Below are 20,028 nucleotides of genomic sequence, written 5' to 3'. Positions count from 1 at the left end.
TTGACTTCCTGTGTATCTGTGGTGCACATGTGTGCTTGGTGTCCATAATGCCAGAAGAGGGCACTGGATCCCCGGGAACTGGAGTTACAGACAGATGGCTGTGAGACACTGTGTTGGTGCTGGAAACTAAACCTGGATCTTCTGCAAGAGCAACAAATGCTCCTAACCATTCAGCTATCTCTCTAGCCCCATGTAACCTTTTTAAAATCTAAATTTGCTGCAAAAATCATTTTTAAAAGTTTATGTCAGTGGCTTTTAATGTGGCTAAAACATTTAGACAATGAGAACAAAACATACAAATAGTGCACCAAATCTTAATTTTTTTAAGAATTTTATATTTAGAATGTCCATGAGTTTAACAACAATGAGATAGTTAATAACGTCTCTGGTTTATAAGGTCATAAAACTGCCACAGTATAACCTGTGTATGAAATCCTAGTGCATTATCTTTAGACTTGTCAGTTGATTCCTAGTTAGGATAAATCATTAAAGCTAGTATTACAGAAATTACAAGTTCTATAAGATAGTGGATATTTCTATCTTCCACACAGAGAATAACTCGATTTAGTAAAACCAACATAGTGAACAAGAACAATCAAGAAGTGAAGCAGAAAAGTGATTCCGTCTGTCTCACGCTCGAAGCTTTGCTGCCCCAATAACACCGAGCAAAGGCTGGGCCCAGGGATGTGCCCACTGTTGCTGGGATAGGATGTTCAAGTCCAGCACTGGCAATGTAACAGTGGAGAGAAAGGGAGAGGGAACGGAAAAGTTAACACAAATGACTTGCCAGTTCCAGGATTCAAATATATGTCTTTTCCAATTATATCTCACTACTATCAGACAGCAAATGCCTGGCTTGTTTTGTCCAAGCTAGCCTTTAGGTCCTGGGCTCAGGCTCTCATGATAGCAGGCTTTCCCATGCACTGTAAGCTGAGGTTCTAGGGTGGGGTAGGGTGACGATGGTAATGAATATTTTATTTAAGTCATCCTATCTATAAGGTTTGTAGTCATTTGCATAAAGACAACAGTCCAAGTAGATTCCAGTTGAATGCTTTTGAGCACAGGAAAAATGTAACTAGAAAACTACTTAATAAAAAAAAAAGAAAAAAAAAAGAGTCTCACTATCTAGCCCTATCTGGCCTGGAACTCTCTAAGCAAACCAGGCTAACTTTAAATTCACAGAGATTCACCTGCCCTCCAAGTGCTAGGATTATAGTGTACAGCAGCATATCCTGCAGCCAATACATTTCTTAACTGTAAATAACAGTACAAAATGGAAAGGAATCTTTTTTTTCCCTCCAGAAGAGAGCAATACAGATGGTTGTGAGCCATCATGTGGTTGCTGGGAATTGAACTCAGGACCTCTGGAAGAGCAGACAGTGCTCTTAACCTCTGAGTCATCTCTCCAGTCCTATGCAGAAAGGAATCATACTGGGTAGTATAATTACTGATGGCAAACCCACATTGAATTTATTTTGTATTTAAAGATCCATCTTTAACCCTGCAGATAGAGGAATTGGTTCTAAGCATGAGATTGCCGGTGTTACAGACATTGCAGTATCCACCCCTGGAGATTCGAACACCGAACGAGAACAACAGGAACTCCACCTGGATTCTCTCCAAAAGCCGGGTGCACTCTTAACCGCTGACTCATCTCTAGGGCTCCAACTAAATTTCTTTTTGTTCCGTGTTTCTGCCTCATTTTTATAACTTTCATAAACATAGTATTTTTAAAAGAATTAAATTCACAATTATTACAGTAAAGTTTACAGCCTTTTTGGCCATAACAGTACTTAATAAACTATAATCAAAGTTTGATCCCCACACACCCCCATACAGGGTTTCTCTGTGTATCCCTGACTATCCCAAAGCTCTCTCTCTAGACAAGACTGGTCTCCAATTGAGATCCACCTGCCTCTTCTAGGATTAAGTGTGTGTGTTTGTGGGGGGTACCACAATTCGAACTCCATCTTTTGCTGTTTGACACGTCTGGAATTATTGGGGGAGAGGTGCCATGGTGTGTGTAGACCAGAGGACAACTCTGAAGAGTCAGTTCTCTCCCTCCACCATGCAGCTTCTGGAAACTAACTCAAGCTGCCAGGCTTGGTGGCAGGCGCCTGTTCTGGTTGAGCCTTCATGCAGTGCCTTAGTGTTATGATTATGTTAAATACTAAGAGAATATCACAGGCGCTGTTTCTGGAGAGGTAACCACACATCACTGTTGTCATGTGTATTCTAGCTAGAAAAACAAAAACAAAACTGTGCGTGCCCAGAACCCACTTGGGAAGCCCCGAGGACAATGAAAGACAGCCTGAAATCCATCAGGAAAGTTGTGTCAAACCCAAATTAACCAGGAAGTGCAATGAAGACACCTCACAGGAGAGGGTAATGCACAGATTACTCAAGTACTGTCAGGATGCAGCCCGAAGCTAAGTATGTTTCATGTTTCAACCACCAGTTCTCCTAGAAATGCTGTCTTCAGGACATTAGCTTGTTCTCAGAAGATTTATTCCAAGAGGCTCGAATGCTCAGCTGTAACCCCTGACAGGAAGCCAGTCCAAATCAAGTGGATAAGTTCTCCGCCCCAAAAGCCCAGTCGCGCACAGCAACAGGTAACCCTCATTATGAGGGCTAGGGACACACACACAAATACATTTATATGACTTTATTAAACTTTTAAAATGCAAATGTTAACACACGAGCATTATAATCTTAGTAAGCTGCTAAGGCTTAATCTTTAACTGGATTATAATTACTACATATTATAATTAAACCAGACACTACAAAGTAGGAGTGCAAAAATCATGAATATTTCCCTGTAGTTAGAGCAAAACACACTTTTCTGAGATATCCAATCTACTTTAGAGGTGGGCGGGGGCTGTGGTGTTCTGACTGGGCCCAGATCCTTGTGCATGCTAAGCAGATGCTCTACCACTAAGCCCCCCTCTCTAGTCCAAACCACTTCTTTTCTGTGTGCTGATGATCAGACTCAGGGCCCTGACTGGTAAATCCCTAACCTCTTGTTAAAGAACTAATCTGAAAAAACAAAACCAGACAGTTATGACAATGTCTCTTACATCATAGATGTTGGGGTGTCACATTTTGGTCAAGAATCTGAAGGTAGGTGGTGAATATGGGTAGTCAATAGGAAATTTAACATGTGCCTGAAAGAGAAAGACGATATGCTAATAAACAAAGCATTATTCATTTGCCTAATAATTCATTCTTTTATATCCCAAATAAACAAACTTCCTTTCTAATAAGAATAAAGTATGTTCTAGTTATTAGCATGTTCTTTTAGCATCTCATCAAATACTGATATTAAATTCCCCAACCCAGAAGAATGAAAGGTAGGCTGTGCCCAGTGCTGAGGCTGCTGCTGCCAGGAAGGAGAGACCCAGACCACGGCATACAAACGTGCACTCTGCAGCCACACCCGTCCTCATCTTCTGGCTACTGTTCTTATGCCAGACAAAACAACTGATACGGTTTTCTAGTAAAGATTACAGAATCAATACATTTTCTTTTTATTGCCATCATGCAAACATTATCCCCCCAATGAGAAACAATGCTGCTGCCCCCTTTGGACATCCTTTCCTTCCAGGGGTTTTCATTACACACTTCCCCACCCACACCGAGCCTCGAGACTCCAGTTTACCTTCCAAAGCTCATAGTTCAAGCTCATACGCATCTCCCAGCACTAAATAAAGGTTTTAAAACTTACATGTAAATGTGTTATCTATGTACTGGATGTTTGTGTGTACGCGTACCACATGAGCCTGGTAGCTGTGGAGGTCAGAGAGGGAGAGTAGGCCCTGGAACTGGAGTTATGAATGGCTGTGAGCCACCTCATGGGAACTGGGAACCAAGCCTAGGTCTTCTGCAGGAGCAACGAGTGCTTTTAACCATGAGCCAGCTGAGTAGCTGGCTACTCTTAACACTTTCTTTAAACAGGCTCTGAATGCATCTCAGTAATGAACACTTCCCTAGCATTCACTCCCTAGCCCTAAGTTCAATTTGAAGAACTGACAAAAAGAAAATTTTGAAATGTGGGTAATAGAGAGGCAAAAACCAACAAGGTATAACAATGTATGTACCACAATGTGTGCATTTATGTTAACAAAAGATGACTCAAAAGGAAATTTTAGCATGTAGACATATGAAATTCTATATTGCTTTTGCCTGTATCACATCATAAACATTTTTTAATTATAAAATATTCTTATGCTAGGCCAGCCTGGGCTACTTAAGATTGTCTCAAAACAGAAAGGGGGTGCGAAAAAAAAGATTGTCTCAAAACCACAAAAAGCTAGCCCAGGTGGGACACATCTGTAACTTGAGCATTTGGCACAGTGAGTTGAAGCCAGCCTGGTGCTGCTTTAGACTCTACAGAAAAGTAAGCCCTTGTTTGGGCAGTGATTACTTAATAAAACTGGAACTGTGCCTAGATTAATGTGGCCCCTTTCCAAAAAGATACCCAGTTTATGATGTAGTCCGTATCTTATAACAAATAGAGCAATGTTCTGAGTGTGGTTATCAATGTTAACATAACCTGATTATACACACAAAGATGAAACCTTTTTGGAACCAGGCTATAGCTATCTATGTAGCCAAGGCTAGCCTCCAGTGTACAGTCCTCCTGTCTATCATTTACTAACTAGGATTATGGGTATTCACCCACACACAGGAATTTTTTCTTTCAAAAAGTCGTTTTCTTACCTTGGGATATTTAGGTTATTCCTTGCTCTTTTGATATGATAAATATCTTACAATATATGTTCTTGGCCAGAATTCATATTTAAAATACTATGAAATATAAAATAAGGGCCTGGAGAGACTGCTCAGTGGTTAAAGCGCTGACGGCTTCTGCAGAGGACCAGGGTTCAGTACCCAGCACTCAGGTGGCTCACACCGTCTGTAACTTCAGTTCCAGGGCATCTCACATTCTGTCCAGACTTCCTCACTGCATTTATGTTGTACTCAGACATACCTGCAGGTAAAACCCTCATATACATAAAATAAAATAAACTGGGCTAGTGAGATGGCTCAGTGGTTAAGAGCATTAGCCATTCTTCCAGAGGTCCTGAGTTCAATTCCCAGAAAGCACATGGTGGCTCCCAACCCTCTGTAAGGTTGCCCTCTTCTGCCATGCAGGTGTACGTGCAGCAGAGCAAACAAACAAAGAAGAAGCACATTTTTAAAAAAATTAAAAAAAAAATCTTTTTCAGAAATCCAAAGCAAGGACCCTTAGGAGTTCCATCATAAAAGCAATGAAAACGCTGTATAAAGATCAGCTACTTCACAGGGCTAGGAAATAACCAACACCAGGCCTGGCAGCACACATCTGTGACACACGCACTCAGGAGGTCAAGACAGAAGGGCTGGCCTACTTTCTAGAGGCTAGTCACAAGAGAGCAGGCCTTTCCAAAGAACAACTCAGTCTAGTCCAATCTGCTATTGCAAAAGCTTTACAACAAATATTTTATAAATTCAATATAAAAAATTATGATGGGGTGGGATGTCGGTGTGTGGGCAGGCACTGGAGAGAACCTGCTCAAACCACATGACACCCACACTGCACCCTTGAGAACTGTCATTTATCTGCCCCTTCTACAAGTTTTCTAAAAACCTCTACTTTCTGAGAGATGTCTATTTATCTAATTTGAAGCAGGGCCATCATGTAAACAGTTCTCCTCGTGGCTTTTGCTGAAAATTACTGCCTAAAATTATGTTCAAAGTTACCCTAGTCAGAGCGCGCGTGCACACGTGGTTTCTTTGAGACAGGGTTTTTCTGTTTAGCCCTGGTCTCAAACTCACAGAGATCCAGCCTGCCTCTGCCTCCCAAGTGCTGAGATTAAAGGCATGCACTACCATGGCCCTGCTAAAGTGTTTAGTTCTGGGCTGGAGAGATGGCTCAGAGGTTAAGAGCACCCGACTGCTCTTCCAGAGGTCCTGAGTTCAATTCCCAGCAACCACATGGTGGCTCAGAATCATCTGTAATGGGGTTCTGATGCCCTCTTCTGGTGTGTCTGAAGACAGCTACAGTATACTTATAAAATAAATAAAGCTTTTTTTAAGTCATAAAAAGAGCTAACATTATAAAACTCACACATTAAAACATAGGTGTAAATTATCATGACATTGTATGTGGCAGTTTTCCTGTCTGTGACTCCAAAACTGCAGTATCAAAAACAAAATAGATAAACAAGACTTGACTGTATTCATGTTTAAAATAAAGTTCAATGTCAGAGCCAAAGGAAACTCCAATTCCCCTGACTCCAAGAGGCAGTCCAAACATCCAGGTATGAGCTCAGCCTGGACTACAGGAGGGTTTCTGGTGGTTAGATAATAGCCAGCATTCCTCAGGAATTGTGAAACTCATTGCCATCTATCAAAGGCAGAGGGACAAATGGCTACCTGTGGTATCTGTCAACACACCAATGCTCATGCTGGCCTTCAGGCTCCTTCAGTATAAAAAGTACCCATCCCACATTTCCCAGTCCATGCGAGCATACTAGCCCTTCCCACCTCTTCCTCTGCCCTAAACTTTCTTTTTTTTTTTTTTTTTTTTTTTTTTTTTTAATTTGCTTGAGTATTTCTTATATACATTTCGAGTGTTATTCCCTTTCCCGGTTTCCGGGCAAACATCCCCCTCCCCCCTCCCCTTCCTTATGGGTGTTCCCCTCCCAACCCTCCCCCCATTGCCGCCCTCCCCCCATAGACTAGTTCACTGGGGGTTCAGTCTTAGCAGGACCCAGGGCTTCCCCTTCCACTGGTGCTCTTACTAGGATATTCATTGCTACCTATGGGGTCAGAGTCCAGGGTCAGTCCATGTATAGTCTTTAGGTAGTGGCTTAGTCCCTGGAAGCTCTGGTTGCTTGGCATTGTTGCCCTAAACTTTCTATAGGTACTAATTCTCCTTTTAATACTGCTATTCCTCTCTTCCTCTCTCTTCCTCCCTCCCACTCCCTTCCCTCCCTCCCTCCACCCCTCCCTCTCTCTGAAAAACAAGAAGAAACACCCAAAAAGATGAAAATTGAAACAAACAAAACCAAGAAAAAATGGCCAAAATAAAAGAGAAACTATACAAACATTGAGTTTGTTTTGTGTTGGACAACTACTCCTGAACCTGTTCTTAAGTGTGGTTGATATGCCCAGTGACACCTCACTGGAGAAACCTGAATTTCCCCTTACAAGTGGGCATTAATTGCAAATAGCTTCTTGGTTAAGTATAAGGCTGGAGAGATAGTTCAGCTGTGAAAGGCTAGGTTCACAAAGAAATACATATTTTGAGTTTTGATCTCTTTTTAAAAATCAGGCCATTAGTCCCACCATGAGGCCCACCCTCTTTACCTCTTCAACTTTCCCTCAAATGATATCACATCAGGGATTACAACCTTAACCATGTGAATGCCGGGGAAGACAGCACTTGGTCTTCCCACCTTTAAGGGAAGCTTCCTTCTGGGCCAGCCACACCCACCCCAGGGTGCATCCTGGGCTGGCTTCCCAGCACAGTGTCTTGGGCATCAGCTCAAAGAGAAGCCCAGGAAGGACTTGCAGTGGGTCTCACATTGCTGCTGACCTCCAAGCGATGTAGAGGAGGTCAAGGAGAGGGGAAGAGCTGGACCACAAACTCTAAAAGTACCATAGGAGGACCAGAGATGAAAATGGGTATAGTGTGTGAGTCACTATAATGGACAGTTGGACAGACAGGGACAGGCTGCAACCTGCTCTGTGTCTTCAGGGTAGAGTGAGAAGGACACAATAACCTATGTGCTTGCAGAGTTCATCACAAGGAGAGGAAAAAAGACACTGCTATTCATGAAGATAGACCTCTGGGACAGATAGCAGTAATCCACTTAACTTGACCCCAGGTTTCCCAAATTTACCTAAGGACACTTATTAACCCCCTCAGGGAACCTTCCTGTAAAGTTTAGTCCAATCTTCCTATTTCATCGGCTTAAATTTCCAATATTTATACCTACAACCCTGCGTGAGTATCTGCATTAGTAACAGCTGGATTCTGGAGCTTTAAGTGTCAAGAACCTCTACACCTCTAATGCCTTTCTTCCCATAAGACATAATTAAGGCTCAAACTTCCTATAGTGACATTACCAAGCACCACTGTGGATTGACTACTAGCCACATGGTTAAATAAAGTGCTTTAAATATTTTTTTAAATATCAATTCAAGAAATGATGATTGACTGGCTCCTGGAGTCATCCTCATGCACTTTTCTCAGGAGTTACCAGGACACAGGAATAGCAGAGGCAGAAGTTGATGCATGAGGAGCACTGGCCAGGACCCAATAGCTGGCCGTTCTCACACAAACATTTGGTGTCATCACGTCCCTTTTCACCCAGAAGCTGAGCCACAGAGAAGTATTATTGCCCAAGGTCTTGACTAGCCACAGATGGGGAAGGCTCTCAGGGAACTCACTCCTCACTGCCTCTCTGTATCATGGGCTACATAGCACAGGGGTCTGGTCAAGTAGTGATTGCCCCTGTGTGTTTAATGAGCTGGGGCTGAGATAGAGTGGGTTCCTTGAGCCTCTTGCTTTGGTGAGCATAATGGCTGTTATTGGTGGTCAACTTGATTATAATCAGAGTGAACTATAATCCAGAAATGGAGGGTACAGCTATGAGAGATTTTTTTGCTTGGTTTGAAGTGGGTGAGTACACTTCTAGTCCAGACCTTTGAGGAAGACACACATCTTTAATGCAGATCTTGAGATTAGAAAACCTTTAATCTGTGCCAAACCTTCTGCTGGAAGTCTACGTAAAAGACAGAGACAGAGTAGACTTCTGCTCTTTGGTTGCTCACCCTCACCTTGCTAGAATACCCATCCCTTCACTGGTACTGGAACCTCCTTCTTCAGGATTGCAGTGTATACTGCAGACCAGATATGATGAGACATCCTGCCTTGTGGACTGAGCAACAACTGGATTCTTGGACATTCCATTCACAGCCAGCTGTTGTTGAATTAGCTGGACTGTAGCCTATAAGTAATTCTGATAAATCATATATATGCAATATATACATATAATATACATATACACATATAATGTACATATAGAATATACATGCACACACACATAAAGTACATATGTATACTATAATACACATATAGTATACATATAATACATGTATACATATATGCATAAATAATTATATATAACAATATATACTATATAAATAATGATATATGTATTATTCATATAGGTATGCACATATATACATATGATAGATAGATAGATGGATAGATAGATATAGATAGATAGATAGATAGATAGATAGATAGATAGATAGATAGATGATAGAGACTCTCTCTATGATTCTGTTACTCTAGAGAACCCTAACTAATACAGGAAGCCTCTGTTTAAAGGTGCTACTGCTTACTCACTGTACCACCCAGCACAAGCCAGTTCACCTGCTGAGAAGGGATCTGTTGCCATGTAGTATCAAAATGACAGTGTGGCTCTTTAAAGAAGTTTGAGCCTCTAGCATGTTGGCCCCAGCAGTGCCAAGGAAGAATTACAGGGCAGCTTTAGCCACTCTCACTGTTTTTCTGAACTGTCATTGAATTTCCATTTAAGATATCCATGGCTGGCTAGGGTATAGCTCAGTTGATAGGAAGCTTGCCTAAACTGCTCTGAAACCCAGACTCTAAAATCAGGTGTGCCTGAAATCCCAGGGGAAGAGGCAGAAAGGATCAGAAACTCAAGGTTACCCATGAGATCTTCCTGTTTTTATGAGACCCTGTTTCAAAACAAAACAACAAAACAAATGCCTAAAAGTCACATGGTACTGGGTGCTAAATATGTAAACCTAGCCATTACTTTTGCATGGACTTACTGTTAGCCTGTTTTCAGAATCCTTCTTTGCTAAGAACACTCCAGGTGTTTTTGTTTGTGTTTGTGTTTTCAGGGCAGTGTCTATTCAGCTACCCTCATTACCCAGCAGTTGTGTTAAAGGCAGGGGGAGTGGTGGTCTTAACTGGGTGAAGCCAAGGGTGCAGTGGGCAGCGGGTCTCTGTCTCTACCTTCCCACACTAGCTCCTGTGAGGACAGTTTCTGGGTCTGGGCCTCTTGGTGATTCCAGGAACTTCCTGGACACAAACAATTCAGAGGTTCCCTGCTGTATGAGACAAAGAACATTGGTCTCTGGCCTAAATTTCCTGCTTTTGTGCCCAGCACCAACCACTAGCAACATTGGACTTTTACATTTAAGTCCAGTCAATCTTTCAAAACAAACAAACAACAAAAAACAAAACCAAACAGAACACCAAAGACCACAATAACAAAAACAAACCCAAAATCAAATTTTCATTTCTTGGCCACAGAGGCACGTTTCAAGTGTTCATTGGCCACAGAGCCAGAAGAAGACAAAGCGGGGGTTGTGAATATTCCATGGAATTGCAGACACAGTTAGGGCCATGTGCTGCTTCTGGGATCTGTCCCACGTGCCTTATGAAACCTCTGTCCTCACATACTGCGATCCCATTTCTTCTCAGGCCATCACATTCTGCTCAGATCTTGCCCCAGGCCAAGCTCTTCTTTGTTATGAGAACCCAACATGGAAGCCCCGTGTCTATGTTCCTCCTCTGGGCCTTGGCTCAGTGGCACAGAACATGAGTGTAGCTCAAGGGGTCCTCCTCCCTTCCCACTCGTTAACCTGGGCAAACCCAGCAGTGACTCTGTCCATTTGCACTGTGTATCCCTCTAGCCTTGCTGTAGTTCTCCAAGCAGGACCGAAGAGGGACCCTCCTTGTCCTGGACCATCTCATTCCTCTCTGGGTCAGAAAGACCATCAACAGCTGCAACGTTTCTTATCTCAAAACCACACAAAGGACACAACCCTGTGACCTGGAGGAGATCTGAGGCAGGGACACAATGGGCCTGACCCAGACCAGAGAGGGCTCCAAGAAGCCCATTGGCTTTACCCTCAGTGAAAACCTAGAATTCCCTCATTTCTCCTCCACCATTCCTTACTCTTGAGGTGTGGGCTCCCACAGGCTCTCAGAGCCTACTGTTGGCTGTGACCCATCGAACAGCCCGAGTCCTTCTTCAGAAATATACTTTGAATCCTGGATCTCATCCCTTCAGACCCAACCATTACCCTCTTTCTTCTGCACAGGAAACTACTTTGTATATCGCCCAGCCTCCACATCAGGTAAGCTCTTCCCCACTGCCTCCAGACCTCAGCTCCTCCACTGTGCTGCCCAGTCCACAGCTCAGCCTGCTCTATAGCTGGCCTCTTATTCTTCCAGAAACTGTGAAGAACAGCCAGTGTCAGGACTTTGGGCTTAATCTCACACTGCCTGCTGGGTTTGCCTCATTAAACCCTTGATTTCTCTCTTCTTTCCGGCTGCAATCAAATGCCGCTTAACTGAGAGGTCTTTTCTGTGCACCTGTCCCAAGTGTCAATCCTACCTCCACGGCTCTGCCCTGAAGCCCTTTCCTTACTCCATATCTACACCAAGGTTACCCCTCCAGTGCTGCCTCTTTCTCTTCTTAGCACACATGCCAAGGCCCATGTCGTGCTGCACATTTATACATTACTGTGATGCTCTCACTAGAATATTGATGCATAAAGAAGGAACGTTTTCTATCTACTCAAACATACTGGAATATCAGTACCATACCTATGGAGAGACCTGTGAGCTAGGAAGCTGGAGGTAAATATCATTATCAGGAGGAAGGACGGAAGTAGTGTTCTTGTTTGTGGAAGAAGCATATGCAAAGGCCCTGTGGTCATCACAACTGAATTCTGGGATCATTGTGGCAGAGATAGGGAAGTAAAAAGTGGTCAAGGGAAGCAGCAAGTATGTCTTCCAGGCTTTGTGGGCAGTGGTAGGGAGCAATGGGCAGAGTATTAAGGTGGGAGGGTGAGTCAGTCAAAAGTTGAGAGCTAACTCTGAAAGTTCTGGAAAGTGGGAAGGGAGGGAGGGGCACTAGAACAGCCAAGGAACAATTCTGGAACATCTAAGGGAGACAAGGTGGGACTGGAAAGTTGGGATTCCCATGGCTAACAGGTCCTTTGTGCTGCACTCTCTGTTTCATGAGCAATGTCATGTTAAAAAACAGAGAAAAAAATGCCTGTGTAAGTATTAGATATTGTAGCCATCCTTATAGTACTACAATTACATTTTATGACTAAATGGACTCAGATAACTAAGGTAAGTAAGGTATGATTCATGTGAATGTATAAATGTTCACAAAATGGCTGCACCTGGCGTAACTTCTACCTGAGAATGAATTTCTTGATTTGTGTCTTTGATCTTCACATTTCTATTCATTATGAAATCTAAAACCTACCTGAAGATAACACACAGAACAGACTGGAATGTCTATGCAACTGAGGCTCACAGGACCAGACTGTAGTCTTGCTTACACATTTGAAGCACTGACTGTTCGGCTATCTCCTGTGCTTTTTCAGATTTAAATAAAAGTCATTGTTTAAAAGGTTATTCATTTTTAAAACGTAAATGCTCTACCGTTTTGGTTATGAGGAGAGTCTAAAGCATTCTTTTCAAAATTAATTTTTTCAATATCAAGACTACCTTCTGTATAATACTTGTTCATTTAAATAAAAGGAGGTATAATTACAGAGGGCAGAGTGTAGCTCAGAGGTAGAACCCTGGCCTGACATGCTCAAGGCTCGGAGGTTTTATCGATGGTTTTGCTCCTCCTGCTTTACACACTGTAGGGCCCTCTGTGCGTTGTCCTGGATTTTTTTCTTTTTGTAGCTTACCTCCTCCTCCTGCTTCAACCTCTTGTAGAGGACTGAGTTTTCTCATTCTTTGCCTCCTTCAGAGTCACACCAGTTTCATGAGCCCAGTCCCTGGCTCTCACCTGCACTTCGCAGGAGTCAGGTCCTACAGTCTCCAGTTAAGTAAGAAACAACTCCTCTTCCTCACAGACTTTGTGGTTTTGGTTTACTTTTAAAACTTGAGCATACAATTGAACTCAGCTGAGAGAACCCCATCACGGACAGTTCGCGGAGGAGCCTTAATGTGATCCGAGTGTATCTTACTACTTATCTATTTTACTTGGACATTCTCTCATTTATTCCCTATTCTCAGTCTCTTGTTTCCTTCCACCTGAACTGTGTTCTTCAGATCTACCCAAACTGATAGCTGGACACATAAATAGTTTATTTCTTATAATAATTGAATAAAGCATTTTATTCATTTTATTTCTCCAGGACCTCACACAAGGGCATTAATATTGCTGCAAGTACTTTGTTGTAGTGAAAAGTTCTGCGATGAAGCTGTTGGCTTAGATCTGAGTCTATTCTTTCCTTCATTCAGCATAGATTTACCGGATACCTATCTGTGCTAAATACAATGAGGATGGGAACAGGGTGTAATCAAAAATAAATACAGCTTCCCGCTGTTTTAGTAAGGGAAGAAAGGACACTATAAATATATAATGCTCTATATAAAGCAAAGAAGAAAATAAATCAGGATAGGAAGGCAGAGACTGGCGAGGTTGCTATTTAGATGGAGGGCTCAGCAGAAGACTCTCTGAGAATGGAGTGACATTTGAACAGAGATGAGATTGAGGGAGAGTAGCCATGTGGATATCTGGAAATGGAATATTCTGGGGTAGGAATTAGCTGAACCCTGAGATGGGAAACACAAGGCAGTTCTGGAAATGGCATTGAGGAGCTGAGAGAAGGAGGGAGGGAGGGAGAAACAGGAAACAGGAGGGAGCTGGAGCCATCAGATGGGATTTCCTCTACCACCTAGAAACTTTGGGTTCTGTTTTGAGTGGGAAGGATTTTAAAGAAAAGAACGAGATCTGACTCAGAGCTTTTGTTATTGCTGTTTTAAAGATCCCTCTCGCTAGCAGTTCAGTAGAGAGAAGCTTTCAGAGAAACAAGGAAAAGAGGAAGTGGCCAGACAGGATGCCATGACAGTGGCCTTGCTGCAAATGGAAGAAGGGATATGTGTCCATGCAGAACTGGTAGAGGCGCTGGGGCCTCAGGCCAAACAAACATGAGGTGACTGGAAAGGTGGGGAAATAGCTGAATGAAGAGTGGAGGCCACGGGGGAAGACTCAAGTGAGAGACACAGAAGCTTTCCAAGGGCTTCAAGAAGGATGACATCAGTCAATGCTGATGGGCCCAACAAGAAGGCAGAATATAAACAACTCCCTGGAGATATGCTGCTGTAAATGAGCTATAGAAAGAGAAGTTCAAACAAAGACATTTTCTTTCCTTTATTTATTCTTCCTCCCCTCCCCCCTTCCATTGTTTCTTGTGTCGGATTACAACACTTGTTGATGTGAGTGATACTACAGGGTAGGAGAGATGGGCAGCACAGAGGCAACCTAGAGAGCAGACAGGCGAGGAAGCCATGTAGGGGTGTGGAGTGCACAGACACACACTGAGGACTGCCTCACTGAGACAGACGAAACACATGCACATTGTTTTCCTTTCACATTCTCAATTCAGTAAGAGAGGTGGCCAACTGAATGCAAGGCAGAAAAAGAATGGATTACAGGAGAAAGGTTCAAAAGGAGAAGGGAGGGGAGCAGAGAGCTGGCCAGGGTAGGGAAGCCACCAGAGGCCTTGAAGAACAGCTTGTTCAGCTGTCAGGTGGGATGGAGTTGAGAGTGAGTGGGGACTGCTAACCCTGGAGTTGTGCTTAGATGTCAGGGCACCGTGCTGGGTGACATATTCATAGAACTACATTAGTTTCTCCACATCCTCCCAGTGACTTAGACAGTCCACAGTTCTAGTCTGTGGATCCTACTCAGGCAGTACAGTGGTTGCCTGGGACACTGAAGTCCCGGGATCAATCCCTATAGTAAACCACGTGAATCTGGTATTGTGGCGTCTGCCTGCAGAGTAGTCACAGCTATGAAGCGGAAGTTTCTGTTTGTGTCATGCGATGCAGACTCATGTGGTATTTTGCTTAGGCAAGACCTGCAGCAGGACAGGTGATGTTTGGAGAGAGTATACATACATAGGACTCAACAGACAGTGATGGGGTGCTTGCACAGCTAGCCTTGCAATGTTTCGTTGGTCTTCAGTCTTCACTGATCTTCACTTCATTGAGAGAGGTATGGCAGAGAGTTTCTCCTGGCACCCCGGCTGGTTCTGGTCACTCCCATAGTAGAGGACTGTCTGTTTCTGCTAGATCATACCTCCACTGCTGATCTGTATTTGATATCCTACCACTACCAAATTGGACTGCTGGTATCTCAACAACAAAGACTGGAATCACCCCCAAAGACCTACTTCTATTCTGGTCCACATACCCTTGTCCTAGTTACCATTTTTCTCTCCAACCTTTGGACAGTGGACTAGAAGGAGAGTGGGTCGAAGCATTTGAGGATTCTTATTAAAGTAGATTTTGAAAAACCTAAGCCTACACAACTCACTGCAGGGACAGAGCTGGTGTGATTTCTTAGAGTGGCTTGCAGTCTGTAGTTCAAGTAGCTCAACAATGGCTGTGTAGGGCTGGAGTCCTGGATTTTTGGGTTTTAGCTGATTCTAGACAGTCAAGCCAATAATCAACAATGTCCATCATAGCCTTAAGCCAGCATTCAGGAACTGAAAGCAAGAGGATCCGAAGTTTGAGGTCAGAGCCAGTGTGAGGCTGTCCTGCGCCACCTGAAACCTTATCTCAAAACACAACCACAAAAATTTTTTTTTGCCAAACTTTGAGACAAAATGGTGCTTCCCTCTGTAGTTTGAATATATCTGAGCACTGAAGTTGATCCTCTGTCCCTAGGCCTGTTGGTCTCTCCTATTCCCCCTTCTGTGAAATGTGTATTTATAATCTGTCCTAAAATGGGCTCCCTGAAAATTCTCAGACACAGGCTAGTCTATAGGTCATTTATTCAGAAGCACAAGCAAGGGAGTGAGGACATCACAAAAACAAGATCTCTTGTTCAGAAAAGGTAGACAGGTTTACCTTGCTAACAGGCTTCACAAAAAGATAAACAGGTTTCTGATGTAACTTTTTATTATTCCTTTATTTAAAGAAATAATAAATTATTTCCAGACTGTCTCAACCTGGCAGCCTCAACCCACCAGCCTCCAATAACGACACAGAGACTTACTATTATTTATTAAGGTTAGACCTTATAGTTTAGGTTCATTCCCAACTAGCTCACATAACTGAATCGACCCATTTATTCTAATCCACATTCTGCCACGTGTCCTGTTATCTCTCCTTCAGTCTTGGCACCTGTTTCTTCTTCCTTGTCTGGCTAGTGAATACTACACACACACACACACACACACACACACACACACACACACACACACACACACAAACAGGCATACAAACACAGACCCACCCTCCCACACACAGACAGACACACACAGACACAAACACACACACACACACAGACACACATAGACACATATACACACAGACCCCCACACACAGAGAGACACAAATACACACACAGACATACAGACACACACATGCACACACACACAACACACACACACACACACACACACTATTCTGTCCCAGAGTTTCTCTCTCTACCCAGGTGTTCCCCTTTCCTCTCCTGCCCTGCCATAGGCTGTCAGCTCCTTATTAAAGCAAACACTGAGACAAGTGATGCTTCATGAAAATGATAGCAATGTTCAGACTGTACTCAGCAATCTGCTGGTACAGAAATCAACATTTGAATAATACAAAGAAACCTTTACACAATGCACAAGAAGAGTATCCCCACAATAAAGGACTGCTCTCAGCAATCAACAACTGTATTATGAGAAATGGTTAAAGAGGAAAAAATGGTTTACAGTTTATGAAAGTTATGAGAGTCAAAGAAAGTAATTTCATATCTGGGGATATAAAAGCTTAAGTAAGTTATAAAAGTATGAAGAGAAAATGATTTAAGGCATATGAAAAGTGAGAAAATTTTCACATTTCTTTCTCCTTCTATGTGCCTGGAGTGCTGGGGGATGTTGGTCATGTAAGATAATAGGCCACATGTTCTTGCTTCTTTAAGCCAACTTGGTTGCCCCAACTGCACAGCATGTGCTTCATCAGAAGTAGGCAGGAGGTACATCATGATGGATGCTTGCCCCTGTTGGACAAAGACAGAAAGCACATAGCCTTGTGGGTTTTGCCTCTAGAAGTCTCTGAATAAAGTAGTTCTGGCTACTCTGGGAATCCTGAATTTGGATCTGACCATTGTCCATTGTCCTAGATAGTATTTAATAATTAAATGTGGCTCCAAATTTCTGGTTATGGTCTTGTGCTGCCTGGTGGAAATAAGAAAACATCATGTTCCTCAAGGGAGAAGTCCCCAGGAAGGCAGCCCTCATGTTATACAATGCACAACAGCAACCTGCTTATTAGCTTTCTTTCTTCTTCTGATACCCCTCCTGTTGTGTCAAAGGTGAAATGTCCTGCATAGCCCTTCATGTTTGAAGACTTGGTCTTCATCTGGAGGCTCTCTAAGGAAGGATGTGAAATCTGCAGAAGGTGGTGGCTTGGAGGAGGAAGTGGGTTCATGTGGGGAATTGCCTCAAGGTTTATTAGCCTGGCTTCACCGGTTGGTTGCTCATCCTTTTCTCCTTCCTGAGTATGGATATAATGTGCCCCGCACCCTCTCCGTCCTGCCACTGTCCTTCCTCACCAACACGATGGACTGTGTTCCCACAAACTGTAAGCCAAAATAACATTCCTTGTAGGGAGCGATGTGGTCTAAAAAGATGGCACCAACATCCGGTACTCGATTGTGGTAAACACCTGTGCAGCACATGTGTTGGCATACCTCCGGCAGCTATCAGGCCGGGGCGATATTCATGCTAATGAGGTGCTTCATGCTCCACCAATCCCTGGAGGAAAAGTATACAACCATAGTCTGTTATGTTTATAAGGTGAGCGCCCTTGCTGCTGGCGGTCCCCATATCAACAATGAGGTGGTCCTGCAATAAAGGCTGTTGAGAAGAATCTGACCAAAGAATTTTCTCTTCAGGTCCAGTTTGGTGAGCCAATTAAGTTATGGGAGATACTAATAGAAGTATAAGTGACCCAAAGGCAGTGACACTGCTGGGAAGACCCTGAGGGAACTTCTGGGTAGCTATGCCCCCAGAGAAGCCTTATTCTGGTCACGCGTTTACCCCTATGGAGTCAGGACTGGGATCACAGGGGAGAGAGGCTACTCCTGAAGATCTCACAGGAGCCCCAAGAACTCATCTCTCTCTGGAGAGCATGCTAACAGGGCACATGGGGGTCTCTGTGAGTCATGATACTGAATCAAGATGGCAACGACTACATTCGACACAGAGGAAACAGTTACACAGTACTGTCAATTAAACTACAATGAACAGCACAGTCCACACAAGAATTTCCAGGCCTCAATTACCAATTATACCTATGAGTGGGAGATCCTGACTTCATGTACCTGGGGTTCATGGCTCATAAACTCAGCTCAACACATTACCTTAGAAATCAGGTAAATATCAATTTTGGAGAACAAGTTCACATAGGTGATAATCCAGACCACGTCAGTTTCTGCTCTGTTACAATACAGCTGGAATTATTGGGGAGAATGGGGTGTCATGGTGAGCCAGCCCTTAGCTACATGTGAGAGAAAACGGCAATGGAAAAGGGGACACAGTTGCTGCTGGCTTAGGACAGCATGCAGCATGATTGACAATGCCAGCAGGACCATGGAGGTTCCAATAGCAGGGCACCAGGTATGAAGATTCTCACACAGTCATATATTTAACCAATGAAGTACCATATGTGCATTAGGAGGCTGGAGAAAAAGCTCAATAAATAAAGTTCTTGCTTTGAGGACCTGAGGTCTATCTCTGGAAACCAGGGCTACATAGTGCTACACACAGAAGAGTGGAGACAGGCATATCTTTTTTTCTTTTCCTCCATTTTTATTAACTTGGATATTTCTTATTTACATTTCGATTGTTATAACTTTTCCCGGTTTCTGGGCCAACATCCCCCTAACCCCTCCCCCTCCCATTCTCTATGGGTGTTCCCCTCCCCACCCTCCCCCCATTACCACCCTCCCCCCAACAATCACGTTCACTGGGGTTCAGTCTTGGCAGGGCCAAGGGCTTCCCCTTCCACTGGTGCTCTTACTAGGCTATTCATTGCTACTTATGCAGTTGGAGCCCAGTGTCAGTCCATGTATAATCTTTGGGTAGTGGCTTGGAAGCTCTGGTTGGTTGGCATTGCTGTTAATACGGGGTCTTAAGCTCCTTCAAGCTCTTTCAGTCTTTTCTCTGATTCCTTCAATGGGGGTCCTGTTCTCAGTTCAGTGGTTTGCTGCTGGCATTTGCCTATGTATTTGCTGTATTCTAGGTGTGTCTCTCAGGAGAGATCTACATCCGGTTCCTGTCAGCCTGCACTTCTTTGCTTCATCCATCTATCTAGTTTGGTGGCTGTATATGTATTGGCCACATGTGGGGCAGGCTCTGAATGGGTGTTCCTTCAGCCTCTGTTCTAAACTTTGCCTCTCTATTCCCTCTTAAGTGTATTCTTGTTATCCTTTTAAAGAAGGAATAAAGCATTCGCATTTTGATCATCCTTCTTCAATTTCACGTGTTCTGTGCATCTAGGGCAATTCGAGTATTTGGGCAAATAGCCACTTATCAATGAGTGCATACCATGTGTGTTTTTCTGTGATTGGGTTACCTCACTCAGGATGATATTTTCCAGTTCCATCCATTTGCCTATGAATTTCATAAAGTCATTGTAGTTGATAGCTGAGTAGTATTCCATTGTATAGATGTACCACATTTTCTGTATCCATTCCTCTGTTGAAGGGCATCTGGGTTCTTACCAGCTTCTGGGTATTATAAATAAGACTACTATGAACATAGTGGAGCACGTGTCTTTGTTATATGTTGGGGCATCTTTTGGGTATATGCCCAAGAGAGGTATAGCTGAGTCCTCAGGTAGTTCAATGTCCAATTTTCTGAGGAACCTCCAGACTGATTTCCAGAATGGTTGTACCAGTCTGCAATCCCACCAACAATGGAGGAGTGTTCCTCTTTCTCCACATCCTCGCCAGCATATGC

General features: G+C 43.4%; 1 long non-coding RNA gene and 1 pseudogene across 1 annotated transcript in view; both read right to left on the bottom strand.

Annotated features, from left to right (window-relative positions):
* The window catches only part of LOC134479627 (ubiquitin-conjugating enzyme E2 R2-like), a 28,389-nt pseudogene extending 23,401 nt beyond the window's left edge, over positions 1–4,988 (bottom strand).
* A 10,849-nt stretch (positions 4,989–15,837) lies between these two features.
* Positions 15,838–20,028, bottom strand: part of LOC134479838 (uncharacterized) — a 34,822-nt gene continuing 30,631 nt past the window's right edge. Inside the window, exon 4 of the long non-coding RNA XR_010053633.1 lies at positions 15,838–17,063. This is a non-coding gene — a long non-coding RNA (uncharacterized LOC134479838). The remainder of the gene's footprint in view (positions 17,064–20,028) is intronic.

Source organism: Rattus norvegicus, chromosome 7 (assembly GCF_036323735.1).
Source record: "Rattus norvegicus strain BN/NHsdMcwi chromosome 7, GRCr8, whole genome shotgun sequence".
NCBI lineage: Eukaryota > Metazoa > Chordata > Mammalia > Rodentia > Muridae > Rattus > Rattus norvegicus.
The sequence above is the reverse complement of the archived record's forward strand: the minus strand, read 5'-3'. Positions and strand labels throughout refer to the sequence as shown.